This window comes from Dryobates pubescens, chromosome 27, assembly GCF_014839835.1.
Source record: "Dryobates pubescens isolate bDryPub1 chromosome 27, bDryPub1.pri, whole genome shotgun sequence".
In the NCBI taxonomy this organism is placed as follows: Eukaryota; Metazoa; Chordata; class Aves; order Piciformes; family Picidae; genus Dryobates; species Dryobates pubescens.
In genome coordinates, this window is record NC_071638.1 from 2,672,667 (window position 1) to 2,687,299 (window position 14,633).

Here is a 14,633-nt window from a genome sequence, read left to right on the forward strand (position 1 = left end):
TCTGCTCTGAACACAGCTAAGGAGGACTCCTTTGTATGACCAGTACTTCTCTGTTGAGTTCCTTCATTGAGTGTTACCAGTCAAAGTCACTATAGACCAAATACAAACTGTATCAAATCAATATAGTTAAGTCACTGATTTCAGGTTCTGCTAAAATGTGAAGAAAGGAAACATCACCAGCTTTTTCTGAGAGCAGAACACTGCGCAGTTTGAAGCCTACAGTACTGTGACATGATGTGGTATTAACACCCAGTCATCATGAGGGTCTGCTTCTTGGCTCTATCAGCCCCTTGCATAGGACAGCTGAAAAGGCAGGAAACCAAAGCAGCATGCCTGCAGATACCCCATGCAAGCTATTACTTGATGTGGCTGAAACTCGTGGTGAAACTGATTTGTATAAAACTTCTTTTGGGTAAAATCCTTCCTGGGTGTACTTTAAATCCTGTAACTCAATTCAAAACTACCAACTACGGACCAGGCAAAACCACAAGTTTTAGCAGATACAGAACCACAAAGCAAACTTCAGCTAGCCACGATCACTTATGCTGCCCCCGACCAGGATTCCATGTTCCAGTGAGGCACCCGCCAGGGACCTCTGCCCATGCAAGTCCTTGTGTCGATGGAGCACGGCGTGAGATTTCCCAGTGGGCTGCCAGCTGCGGAGCGCCTGGAGCAGCGTTGGCTCTCCTCTAGAAATGACATCTTCGCTTCACACCTCACACCCTTGGACGGGCTCTTTTGTACACCTGCTTCCAGCAAACTTGTGCCTCCATCTGCATCTTTCTTGCAGGAATTCAACGCTCGATTCGCTGCCCGCGTGTTGTTCCGTTTCCTTACCCGCAGCAGCCGCAATCCAGCAGCAAGCTGGAGCAGGGAGAGAGGGGCTCATCGGCCGGGGAGCTGCTCGCCGCTTCTTCCTCTGAACGATTCGGAGGCTGCACGAACAAGCTCAGCGCGGAGCTATCCCACACCGGCCACCGCTCACCTGCCAGCCGGCGCTGACACCGGATCCGCGGTTACTCGCCGCCAAGCCCCGCTCCTGGGCGGCGGGCACCCAGGCCGGGGAAACGCGACTTGGATTCTGTCTGCCGAGCAGCAGCAGTGGGAGTGGAGGCAAGGCGCTGCCGGTAACTACACCGGAGCTCCACGGCCCGGGTAGGGTTTCGTGGACTTGGGGGTTTCAAGATGTCGCTTTGCCCTCGACTCCCTCTCGGCGGCGCGGCGGGAGCCCCTCTCCCACCCCAGCCCCAGCCCCGGCTCGTCTTGCCCCGCCCCGCTCCGCTCCGCCTCCGAACCCGCCGGCGCAGTTCCCGCGGCCGCGCATTATGCATCGCGCTGCTTTCCCGGGCGGTGGCAGTGGCCCTGGCCCCACCAGCCCTTCTCCGTTGCGAGGCCGCCAGACGCATCCACATTGCTGGACCAGGCCTCCGGCTCCTTCCCCTGGGAGCTGGCACCGGGCGGGGTCGCGCACGGTGAGTGGGGGACGGCAGGGGCCACGGTGCCGTCACCGGGTCTGTGCCTAGCCTGAGGCTGGCCCCGGAAAAACTGGGGGAAGGGCACGTGGTCTGTCCCGGTTTCTCCCCCAGTCGTCTGCGGACGCGGCGGCTGTAAGAATGGGGTGCGGTGCTGAGGGCTCTGGGGACCGCTCTTGCCACCCAAGTGCCGTGGGGCTGTGGGAGGTGAAGGGTATCTGGGGAGGCAGGTGAGCCTTGCGAGGAACGTCCTCCGTAGTGATGTGTGGGGGCTCCCGGCTTTGTTGATTTCTGCCAAGAGCGATGAGATTCAGCCCTAGTAGCGCTTTAGATGATTTGTGTTAATCCTGGACCTCGGGCTCGCAGTTTTTGCACACTATGCGAATATGAAATTTGTGTTTGTGCAGACGCTCATCTCCTTATTCTTTCTTTCTTTCTTTTTTCCCTTACAGCCTGAAATAGCTGTCTCAGGTAACTGGAGTTGACTCTGATTCCTGTGGGCTGAGTGTTGTGAGCCTTATTCACACAACAAGTAAGATGTCTGTGCACGAGCAAGGGTTTTTTTTTTTTGCAGAATGATTTTGCATGTTTCCACCCTGAAGTGTGTGTGATCTCTGATAGCTTTTGCAGAAGATGGGTTCACCTGTTTCAGTGTTTGGGTGCATGTGTCTCTGAGGTCTTTTCCAGCCTGGTTGACTCGATGATTCCATGTGTGTGTGGTTGCTATTAATTTTGGTAGCTCCCAAGTGGCCATGGGTATGGGTCTGGTGGCTTCTTTTTCTTCAAGAATACATGACGTTGGGTGTATGCCAGTGTTTTAATACCGTAGAAGCAACAACAGAGACAGCCTTAGAAAGAGGATCAAGGAAATGATTTAGCTTTTTCTTTATTGTTCATCATTTTCAGCCAAGGTACTTTGAAGCATTTCATTTTAAATTACAGGAAACAATAGGTTTTGTGTTTGCTGGCATATTGATTAATAATGAAGAGAGAGATCTAAAACTCATTTTTGATGCTTCATTTAAAAGAAATGCTTTTCATTTCTTCTCTCTCCCACACCTATTAGCTCTTCAGAAAAAGAAGACTATTAGATGATTATTAGGCAGCTTTCTTGCCATATCAGTAAAAGAAATAGCTGAGTATAGGCTGGCTGTAGAGCGATAGACACACTTGGCATCTAGTGCATGGTTGGTGCTGCCTAGCAGAACTGTTCTTTGTTCATAACTTGCCCTCTAACCAAAGCAGAGTGCATCTAAAACTTACTTCTGGGAGTCAACTGGATAGTGCATACGACTCTAGTTTCTCTGTGGTAGACTGTTAATCTGTGACTTACTCTGAAACACATGTTGAAAGGGACTGAATCTTTATAATGTATGCCATTGATTGAATGACTTAATGCTTCACCTTTAATTTTCTCGTTAATAATCTAATTAGGGGAAGTCTTTGGGAGGAATGTGGAATTCACAGGTGTTCTCAGTGGATACACAGTGGAAAAGGCACTGCAAAGCAGGCAGTGTGAGAGGAATCTCCAAAAGTCCTCATTACCCAAGAGAGAGACAGATTTCTGGATGTGCCTAGGCTTGTGCTTAGGTTCCAGAGTAAACTGATAGATTTTTCAGGTCTGCCTCTTCATTTCTCAGGCTTCTGTATCCAGAGTTCTTTGTGGAACCTTGAGGGAAATACCTCTGTGCAAGCCTTGCTCTGAGTCTTCAGCACTTCAGAAAATCGAGCCCTCGAGCGCTTCAAAGAGTCTGCTCCTTGGGCTGTAGCCATACTTGCCCCATTTCCAGTCTAGAGGCATTTCCTTTTAATCTTTATGACAGATAGAATTTTACTTGTAAAAATGTAGCCACAATAAAGCGAGCCAGTAAAATTACTTTAATTGGGTATTCTTTTAATGTAAAAGCCAGCAGGATTAATGAACAGCTCCATAAATACATGTGACTGAATGCAAGATTGATAATAGCACTTGAAGTGGCACTTAAATCTTTGAACAAAAACAATAGGTAATGGCTAAAAATAGTATTTCCTGTTTCAACAATAGAATTAAACATTGTAATGGATATTAACAGCAACAAGGTAGATTGGTCCACAGCTGGAGGCTTTGACCATTCATAGCCGCCGACTTCCTGACCTACTTCTTATTTTCCTTTAAAGTATCGCCCTTGCATGTGTGTTTGATAATAAACCACAAATGCAAACCAAAAAGCTGGGATGTGAGGGGAAAATTAAAGCTATTATGTTGCATGAAAGCAGTATTACAATTTCTGGAATGTATTCTGATCTCACGTAGCTCAGAGCAAACTGCTGCACTGTGTTCAGGTTGTGCCTAGGTTTACAAAAGTGGTTGGTGCCACGCATGAGCAAGAGCATCCTTCCACTAGAAGAAGGATGCTTAGGGCTGGTTCTGATTGTTAAAACTGTTTGATGTGTTCCAACATCATTACTAGGTATATGCCTTCATAATAAGGTGAACAAAAAATTTGCCTCTCTGGCAGCCCTAACCAGAGTCTCTCAAGGAATTGTTGGGTTATGAGATCTGGTAATTACCTGAGTACATCTGTGGCCTGGGACTCGTTGGCACTGAACACAAAGAGAGGAGAAAATGACAAATGTGTGCAGAAGCACATTCGTGTGGTGCTGTTTGCTTTGCCTCTGGTTTCTTAGGATAAGAGTGGTGAATTTGGGGTGTGTAGAAAACAGTGATTAATTAGCTAGTGCATATCTGGCCCTTGAAAGATGGAAAATACTGTATGGGTGTGATTTGAATTAAGTACTGCTATTCCCTGCTATTAAAGAAATTGCTTGCCCTCTCTACTTCTCAAGCTGGAGTTGTAGGCAATTTTAAAGCATTATTTAAACAGTGATTTAGGTCTGTTTAAGCAGAAGGCCCAGGGAAACTCTTTGAATAGAGAAAAACTAATAGGCAGAGATTTTCTTATTTAAGCCTTTATTTTAGTAGTTGCAAATGGTGTGTATATGGGAGGGAGGAAAAGGCAATTGATTGGAGCTGAGCAAAGAGTTGTGTCATGAGGATAAAAAGATCTGGTACTCTCCTCTCATGCCACTGCTCAGATACATTTGCATGTAAAATTTCCACGTGAGCCAAACTGTAGGGTCAGTGTAGAATGCTAAATGAAACCTGACAGCTAACTTGGAAAATGCCACATAACAATGCTGGGCATTCTACTGCTTGGACAACCAAGATGAAGATTGTTCCTTGTAACAGTTACGCATCTGAAACAAAGGCAGGTGCAGGGGAAAAAAAGAAAGGGCCATGATTTTTATTCCAAGCTGCTTTCACTTGAAAGATGTTTACCCTGTGACTGCTGAAGAGTCACAGGAGCTGTACCCCAAATCCCTTCCTGGCCATCAGCTAGCCACAATATACTCCTTTGTGTTGCTCAGGCTGAAATTCAATATTCTTGGGAGGCTGGTGAGTGATTTGGGGCACAGTTGTGATCTGAAAGATACCGGGTTTTAGCAGGGAGATGCCTTTTATGCCACTCCTGCAAGCAGACAAAAGCAGCAGCTCTTGGGGGAAATTTGCTGATGCATCTTCTGTATAGGAATAAAATGTATTTATGCGTAGTCATGGCGAGATGTAGAAGCCAGGATGATGACAACCAAGGGAAGAACATGAAAGACATCAGAACTCAGTGCATTTTACCTTTTCATGTGTAAAACTTGGGTGTCTGCAGTTATTGTCAATGAACTGTCCCTCTGCAGACAGACCGATGGTGCAGAACAATCTGAGGGGACTTGGGGGATGGAAATGAGAAAAGAAAGTGCATGATAGGTTAACGTGTGTATTGGGTGTGACAGAGCACGCTCAGAGTCACAGGGCTGAAACAAATCAAGGGCTTGTGGTCCGGCACGGCTGCTGTGAGTGCTACAGCAGTGCAAGGCGGCTCAGTTGTCCATGATACCCTTGTTGCAAGTAGAAGAGTAACAGACTTTGTGTGCAGCGTGGCTGCATCTGTCTCCCTGGCTTGAATATAGGACACCTGGCTATTGGAAGTTTGAGAGGGAAGGGAAAGAGTGGATGAGAAGAGCAAAGGGACTGTTATCTGAGCAAAAAAATAATACAGATAGATTGTTGGTGTCTTTGCTTCTTAGGTAATTTCAGTTGTGGGTACACTCAGTGTTGCAAGAGGGTGCAACTAAACTTAACAGGCTGCAGAAGAGATGGCAACTTGAACATCAAGAGGAACTTCTTACTGGAATGAGGCCAGACAATCTTCCATGAAAAATGCTGGTAGCACTGTTGGTTGGGGCTTTATAAAGCTCACAGAGAGATGTGAAAAATGTCTAGCAGGGCTGGTGGCTCATGGTCACATCTTCCTGAGCTGTGCCTGTGGGTTACGGTGGGGGTTTCAGAAAGAAGGCTCTTTAGTTAGCAGGCCGTCTCCTGTGCTGGGAGTGCACTTCTCAACTCCCCTGTGTGGCCTGCTGGAAAGGACAGAGTCATTCTCTGCTAGCTTGGGTTAGATGCCTGTAGGGAGTGAAATAGACTGGATGAATTAATAGATCTTATTCAATCTTCAGCCTGTGATCCAGGAAACACATGAATATTTATCTTGCTGGCAGCTGATGCGCATGCTGCTATTCCGTGAGGCAAACGCTATGGCATCTCCTAGCCCTTTCTGGTCATGCAGCAAAGCAGGATGGGAGGAGGGCAGAGATGGAAGACACTTTCCTGTGGGGAGCACAGCAGGCTGGGCTAGAGATATTACCTGGGTTACACTGACTCTTAATTTGTGTCCTTGAACTCATGTTGGAGTCTCCTCTTGAGGAAAATAAGATAAGCCTCAGTTAGGATGCTTGTCTGTCTTTAAAACCCTGGATGCACAAGAGCCTTAAGGATGGATATCTGAGTGCCTGCTTTGTCAAGAAAAAAATGAGTCCAACATTAAAAGCAATCTAGAACTTTCTCTTTTTAAGGCTTGGTGAGGCTGTGTTTAGGTGCTGTTTTGGTTGGTAACACAGTTGCAGCTAGGCTTCCCCGGTGCCGGCTGGGGTTTGTCCACAATACAGCACTGCCTCTTTGGTTTGCCTTTTAAAAAAGGTGTATATAAGCATGCAGGTTTGCAGCAGGAGTAGGAAAGTGATTGTGCCCCTGTGCTCAGCACTGGTGAGGCCTCACAGTATCACCAAGGTTGGAAGAGACCTCAAAGATCATCAAGTCCAACCTATCACCCAAGAACTCATGACTAGACCATGGCACCAAGTGCCACGTCCTCTTGAACATCTCCAGGGACAGTGACTCCACCACCTCCCTGGGCAGCACATTGCAGTGGCAAACCAACGAACACCTCGAATGCTGTTTTCAGTTTTGGGCCCCTCACTACAAGAAAGACATGGAGGTGCTGGATCATGTCCAGAGAAGGGCAACAAACCTGGTGAAGGGTCTAAAGCACAAATCCTATGGAGAGCAGCTGAGGGATCTGGCATTGTCTACTCCAGGGAAGAGGAGGCTGAGGGGAGACCTCATTGCTCTCTACAACTACCTGGAAAGAGGTTCTACTGAGGTGGGGGTCAGTCTCTGTAGTATCAGGTGATAGGACAAGAGGAAATGGCCTGGAATTGTGCCAGTTTAGATTGGAAGCAAATAGACATTTCTTTATGGAAAGGGTGTTCAGCCATTGGAATAGGTTGCCCAGGCAGGTGGAGTCGCTGTCCCTGGAACTGCTCAAGGAACTGCTGAAGAAATGTGTGGACGTGGCACTTTGGGGCATGGTTTAATGCCCATGGTGGTGTTAGGTCAATGGTTGGACTTGGTGATCTTAGAATCATTTTGGTTGGAAAAGACCTCTATGATTCAATTCTAAAAGCTAGAAAGCAGCAGGCTAGGGGTGTTTTCCTGCTTTAAGATCCAGCCGCTATCAACAACAATCAAAGGTGTTCTTGGACAGTACCTTGGACTTTTTCCTTTGCTGGGTGCTGTAATAGACACAGCACTGAGTAGTTGCCAAACTGTGAAGAGCAACCTCAAAGGTGTGTGCTGCTCTGCTGAAGCTGTGGGTGATACACAAATAGATTAGAAGGGCCAAGGACCATAAGCCAGAATGCACCACAGCTGGGGGAAAGCCTATTGCTTTGGATCAGCTCCAGCAGTTCTTCAGTCCAAGATCTCATGTTTGTTTAGGTTTGGATTGAATCAATTTCTTTGGGATTAAGGTATTTTTTTAGAATGAGGTTTCAGGAACATAAAGAGGTTGGAATTTTGAGCTTAGCTGGGTTTATGGTGTCAATATATACTAATAATATTGTTGTGTTTCTCTCCTCAGATATGAGGTAGGTCAGGTAATGAAAGGTCTGATTAAAGACACTGCTGAATAGTATGATGTGTGATTGCACAGTAGCATACTGTCATACATCAAACTGGGCTGTTTGATGTCTTAGCAAGCACTCTTTCCTTCACTGGATTTCTTGTGGCATCTCAGCATAAACCAGAATTGATACAAATTAGACATAAATTTACTGCAGAATAGGAGGAGTTACCAGGGCTCCAAGATGGTATGTTGTTGCTAGATGGGGTGGAATGTTTTTATTCTGATTCATAGTGGCTGCTTTATAAACTGGAGCTAGTTTGACTGTCTTCAGCATGAATGGTCTGCTGGGGGGTGGGCAGGGAAGACATTGACAAATATTTACAATACCGGCTTAAGAATGGCTCTCCTTTTAGTTAAGTGTAACTTGAGTCCCAAGATTTCCTAATCTGGTGAGTTGGTGCCAGTTTCTTACTTCCTGCTATGTCCATTTGAAGTGGAAAATCCTAAGAAAAGAAACTATGAAGTTTTGTTGACTTCATTCCAAAGGAAATCAGAATGCTAGAAGAAGTTAAGCATTCTCTCAGAAAGTGCAGCTTGGTTGTGCTCATCTTGCTCCTTTTTAAGCTAGTGCTGCTGGCTGTCCTTCCACCACTATATAAACTTTCCTTTCTGTATAATATTCTGTTCTCTCCAGGAAAAGTGGAGGGCCACTTCTTTTCCTTTGATTAACTAACTGGTTCTATCCTGATCTAGAGAAGTACCAGCAGTCTGGTAGAATCTGGTGATTTTCATGGAGTCCAATGGGTAAATGAATTTTACATCTGTTGTCCCTGTAAAGAGAAACAACCCACTGTTGTCTGCAGCAGCTCATAGATATGACTGGGCTTATAGCACTGATTGCCTTAAAAAGTATGGGTACTAAGTATTACACACAGAGCTGACTGCTCTAGTGCTGGTTACTGTGACTTTGAGATCATGGCTTTCCCTGTTTGTTTTGCTGGGGTTTATGGTGATGGATTTGTTTGTTTGTTTGTGGGCTGGGTTGTTTTGGGGTTTTTTCATGTGTTGTTTGTTTTAATTTTTGCTCTGGAAGATTAGGCCAAGTCTGCTGTCAGCAGGTTATCAGATTGGATTGGCTTGGTGTAACAAAGCCTCTACTCCTAACTAAAGCATTGTTCCTGCTATAAATTATCCTGCAGCATGTGCTATCACTGAGGTCTGAATCAGTCCCATTCAAAGTGCCAGGAAAAAGACATTCTTGTGGTAATTCTGGCATCCCTGAAGACAGACAGTTTTGGAAAATCTGAGAAAGAGCTTGCTCTCCTAAAATATCCAAGCCAGTTCTGTATATCTAAGGAGCAGCTTGAAAAGTTCACATAAGAAGCCAGATGTTGGCCCAAACTTGTGAGATTTGCTTACATGGATAAAATTTGGCATTACAGCATGCTTTCAAAATTAATCCTGTAATGTATAATTTCAGTGTGAGTTGATTTTTCCATTTTGTTTAATGCTGATAAACGAACACAAGTCATGTAGAATAATTTCCTTGAGATACTTAGGCTTAAATATGCATGTGTAAGACTATCAGTAAGGCTGCAGTTGTACAGATGGGACAAAAACTAACTCACGCAGGTTAGAAGATTTGTGTGGTCTTTTTCCCCTCCCCATCTAACAGCATGTAGACCTTTTTACGGTCATCAAGGATTTCGCAAAGTTTACCAGAAGATTTAATTCAAAGCATGGGCCCAGCCAGGAGCAGGATGCAATGTTTATGCTTAGCCTACCCACAGATGTTCAATTTCTCTTTCTTTTGCTGTTTGCAGGTTTTTAACACTGGTGATACGCTACTGGCAGCATCTCGGTTTTCACTCTCTTGCTGGGAGAAGAGTGTCTAAAAGAATATTTACTGACTGATTTAAACTCTGTTAACTTCATTTCCCTTTCATTGAGTTTTTGACCATGTTTAATGCAAGCTGCAACTGAATTGCAGAGCTGTTTTCTCCCCCTAAGTGCATCAAGGTCTGTCTTGAATTCCTGTGCAGGCTTCTTGATCATTCGTATTTTAATCCTGGCCATCATAATGATTTCGCAGCATATGGGAAGTCCTGTAGGTGCTAATTCTGGCAGCCTTTGCCATGCTTATTTAACACATAGTTCCACTCCCTCATTTATCTGCTTTAGTGTCTTTTGTTTTATTGGTGATTTTATTTGTTTTACTTTTTCTTTTGCTTTTGATCCCAGAACTGTGCTGCACCCTGTGCCGCAATGGAAAGCGCAGTCCCTGCCCTGCGTGGTAATACTTCTTTTTATCACTAAATGAGGAAGACTCCTCTTAAGTGATCTGTACTCAAACTCCTCCAGACTCTCAACTGCCACTTTAGCAGCATTTAGGTATCCTAGAAAGTAAATCTCCATCTTAGGGAAAACAGTTTAAAAGTAAGCCGTGTTGCAAAAAGGCAGCTTCCAACAAGCACAGAGTTCACAGAGAAATGTAAGTTTCTGACGGCCTGCGTGTCATCCTCCTGCCAAAACGTGATGCACTTTCCTCTCTGCGTTGCTTTTCTCTCATTCAAGTAAATGGGCTGATGAATGCTTAATCAGAATGCACCCTGCTTTTTGTCTGTCGTGTTCGCTTGCCTCCTTTCAGCCCTTTCTCTATTCTTTGCTAAACAGCAGCAGAAGAAAACTGCTAAATGATGGTATTCTGTCAGTTAATCCTGTGAAGAAGGAAGGTCTGCTTTCCCTCTCAAATGGTCAAACTAGAAAGCTTCCTTGCTGGCCCTAAAAATCTATGATGGCAAGAAGAATGATGAAAGAACACTGAAGCTGCATTGCTGAGAGCAGACTGCCCTGTATGGAGCACTGGGTGCCCTTTGAAGACTGTAGCCTGGAGTGTGATTGGTTTTTTTTGGTGGGTAGCAGAAGTTCAGAGGCAGAGCTTGGGGATGGTAGAGAGCAGTTAACTAGATTCTTTTCTAAGCATTCCTAGTTTCATGTTTGGTTTTCCATACAGGTGTTTATGTGTACACGGATGTATACAGATACATATGCAGACATGATATTTAACAGACTAAGCACGGAGAAGGTTGACCTGCTACTCTTAAAATTTTGGCCACTACCTTGCAGGTTTTGCAGCATGTCCTCCCTAGTGCCCCATGCAACCCTGTTCGGAGAGTGTGCCTCTCAGAAAGATACATCAGGTATCTAGGTGATGCCTTGTTCATACTGATGCAGTTTTGGGGCGGGGGGAAGAGTATGGGGCTTGCCATTCTTTTATTCTGGGTGGCTTCTGTGTGATGATCCCATCACCAGAAGGTGCTAGGAAGAATGGATGTGGCTTTACGCTAGCCTTGAATGCTGCTTCCTTCATGCTCTTACAGGTAGCATGGGGAATGCTGTATAGTCATGAAGACCACTGGAGATGTTCAGGAGGAGACTTGATAGGGTGCTTGGTGCCATGGTTTAGTTGATTAGGTGGTGTTGGATGATAGGTTGGACACGATGATCTTGAAGGTCTATTCCTAGTCTATTCCTATTCTACTGCTCTTTAAACCTGAAGTTGCCAAAGCCTGGCATGGTGTATCTGACAGTGTCCTGAAGAGCTCAGAATGTCTTTTTATTCATGAATGCTACTGAGCAATATTTACCTTACTTGGGGCACAATCCTCTGTGGTTTGATCTTTGGATATGTCCCAGGTCTCTACCACTGTGTTGTCCCATGTAAAGTCTGCAGACGTGTTGGGGTGGCCACAGGGGTTAGAAGAACTCTGCCTGAAGGGGCACAGTGATCTTAGGCTGCCACACTTCTGCTTTGGCTTGCCCCAGCAGCTCCATGCATGCATTCAACGATTGCAGATAAAAGCAAATGGAAACCATTGGCTTAGGCTCTGCCTGCACTGTATTTTTAGGGCTTGTTTTAAACTCCTGCATCTGCTCTGCTGCACAGACTCCTGCTGGCCTCTACAAGTGAGATGGTAATGGAGCAGATTTATTGAGCTGATAAAGAACAGGAAACAACTGTGGATTTAGTTGAATTTGAAGACGGTTCTGACCTCTGAGGAGCGCAGCATGGTGTGCTAGAATAGTGCTGAAATACAATTCCCTTTGTCAGAGCATCCAAAGTCATAGAGGATGTTTGAAGTAATTTAAGAGGCTCGCTTTGCTTAGGTTTTAAAAACACCTTGTTGCTTTGCTGACTCGGCAGCAGAGCCCCTATCTTCCTACCTGGGAAACAAGGGACAGAATCTTTAGCTTGCTGGTGATGCAGATTCTGCTCAGACCAACACTCAGTTCTTAATTTACTATGTTTTTTTCTGACTGAGAGGAAGTTAAATGGGCTGTGGTAGTGTGGGTGGTAGCAGGAGGTGTCTGGTAATGGTGAGTCCCCATGGCTGTTACAGACGAATCTTGGCACTTGTGCCTTGCCTTGTAGCTGTTGAGTGGGGTGTGCTGAGCTGGGGCTTATGCTGTTGCGCTAGAGTTGGGTGAATTCTGGGAGAGTGCTTGGGTCAGAACTCTTAAGTGCAGAGTTCATGTGAACAAGTGCAGAGAAGTCAGGTAATGCCCATGCACTTGCAGTAGCTGAAGGTATCAATTCATTTTGTAACTGACTTTATGTGCCGCTCTAAGCAGCACTGTGTGCGCTCTGCCTTGGAGCTTTTCCATGCCAACACTGCTATCTCATGCTGTAGCTGATGCCTGCAGCACTGACAGCCAAGTCTTGTGTCTTGTCCTGTTTCCTGTCCCTCCCTCTTCCTTGCCCTCTCTGACTACTTTTTGTTTTCTTCTATTTAAGAGCTGTGAATCTCTACAGCAAACCTATTGCTTTCCGGCGTTTTGTTTGTCTGCTCCCAACTTGACCGAATGGAACTGTGCCACAGCCCAAAAGACAGGAGCATGAGAATTAGAATGTTTGGTCATCCTGGGGTCTTTTAGATTGTACTAAGTGGAAGAGCTAATATTGCAAGTTTGAAAAAAATAAATACAAGGGAAATATTTACTGGAGCCTTCTTGTGTGCAGTAACTTCAGGGGAGGATGCAGGTTCACTAGCACTGCTGTACCTCAGCATACCTAAGTGAAAGTCAGTGCAGCTCCCTGGTACCTAAGTGGAAGAGGAACGTTTGGCACTGCACAGCATGATAAAGCTGTGACCTCGTGCCTTGTCCCAGTGAGGTTGCACATCTGCTACAATGTCAGCAGGGAATGAGGGCAGGAAGGAAATGGCCTTCCAGTTTTCTCTCCTCCCTCACAGGAAGACCTGGGTCTTGTGGCCTACAACAGTTTAAAAACTCACCACCCATGCTGGAGAGCAGAAATCTGGTCATTTCAGTTAATTCTGGTTTGGCCACCAAAAGCCCTTTGCATTTGGCCCTTAGGGTCAGCTGTTTATTTAGAGCCAGTCTGATGACACCTTCCTGGGAAAAAGCCTTCCTCGTACAGGGGGTACCAAACCTGGAGGGTCCTCTCACTCCACAGAAGACATTTATATTCAAATAGGAGCAAGCAGAGCTTCCTGCTGAATGCAGAATCTCCACCCCTGATGCATTCACCAGCGGACTGCTGCAGCATCTTACTTGCTGTGCACTTGTGGCTCCCTCCAGTGTTATCTGCTGTCATGTTTCCTTGCATGCTTTCTGTGACCACAAAGGCATCTGCGTTAATCTCTCATTTTCCAGGCAGCTCAGTGTTCTCTTCCAGCCTCTGGCCACCTCCTTTTTGCATGATTTTTTCTTGAGGTGGAATTAAAATTTGGTAAAAACAAGCAGCAAATGCATGTAAGGGGAATTGATCCACGTTTTCAAGCCTTGAAAATGACTGTGAAAAGAGCCCAAATGTCTGTCTTTCTCTGTTTGTTTGTTTGTTTTAACTAGAAAGTCAGATGCAGCCCAGCCTCTGAGTCTCCATGGCCATAGTAAGTCAGGCAAGGCAAGAGATTCTTGAGCAAGAATTTGAAGGCAAAATTTCTTTCTTAAGTAAATCCTGTAGCCTGTTGGTCAAATTCTACCACCTTAGAAAGGCAGTGGGTTATTTCAGCTCTTAAGGACCTACCTGCAGAAGGCTGCTCCATCACAGAAGAAAATGCACTTGGGGAGCTGTGGGGGGAGGGAGTCTTCCCATGTCTTTGATGTTTCTTTTCCACTTTTGACATCTACTTTGGTTCATGGAATTTTTTCACTTCCTCAAGCATCACTGTCATATCAGAAACTAAGCTTTTAGAGTATCTTTCTTTTCCTACCCTTTAGTTAGTGAATGAGAGCTACCAAACATCATCCCACTAATACTTCATCAAAACCAAGATGTTCCTGGTGTGTATATACAAGATAAACAGAAGGAAACAACCAAGTTTGTTTGGTTGGGTTTTTTAATAGCAGTCATATAATACTTAGAGCAGGCTTTCAACTTCTGAGGCTTCAGAATTCATTTTGAGACAAAGAAGTAATTTTTTACCTACCTTGAAACAGAGCACTGAGAAGTAAGAAAAGCTGCCTTGACACTGTGTGGGGGAATGGAGCAAGGATCCAGACCATGGCTCCCATGGCATTGTAGTTGTCTCAGTGAGGTCTTCAGTGTTCAGACTCAGATACCAACCCTGTGTGAAACACATGGAGTCTGCCAGCCTTTTGTGGCTTTTAAGAAAGCCTTTTTCTCCCTCATCATTTGAAAATGAAGGGAAACAGGATTCTTTTTGAGTCATCTGGCTTGCTGCTAAGAGATTGTGTGGAAATGCTTTCACTAGTTTTTAGCTACCCATGAATGATTGTGCCTAGAACATATCCTGAGAGAACATATGCTGCTGGGTTTGCATATGCTTAATTATCTTTTTTTGTGCTGCCTTCCCACAGCACCTACCTCAGTAGTCAGATTTTGGTCTGTAAGCCTATGACT

The 14,633-nt window shown here is 45.2% G+C and overlaps 1 protein-coding gene across 1 annotated transcript in view; it reads left to right on the forward strand.

Moving 5' to 3' along the window:
* Positions 1-1,325: 1,325 nt before the first annotated feature.
* PRR5 (proline rich 5) overlaps positions 1,326-14,633 on the forward strand; it is a 120,951-nt gene continuing 107,643 nt past the window's right edge. Inside the window, exons 1-2 of the mRNA XM_054173821.1 lie at positions 1,326-1,472; positions 1,925-2,004. The gene's annotated coding sequence lies outside the window, so the exon portion shown is untranslated. The remainder of the gene's footprint in view (positions 1,473-1,924; positions 2,005-14,633) is intronic.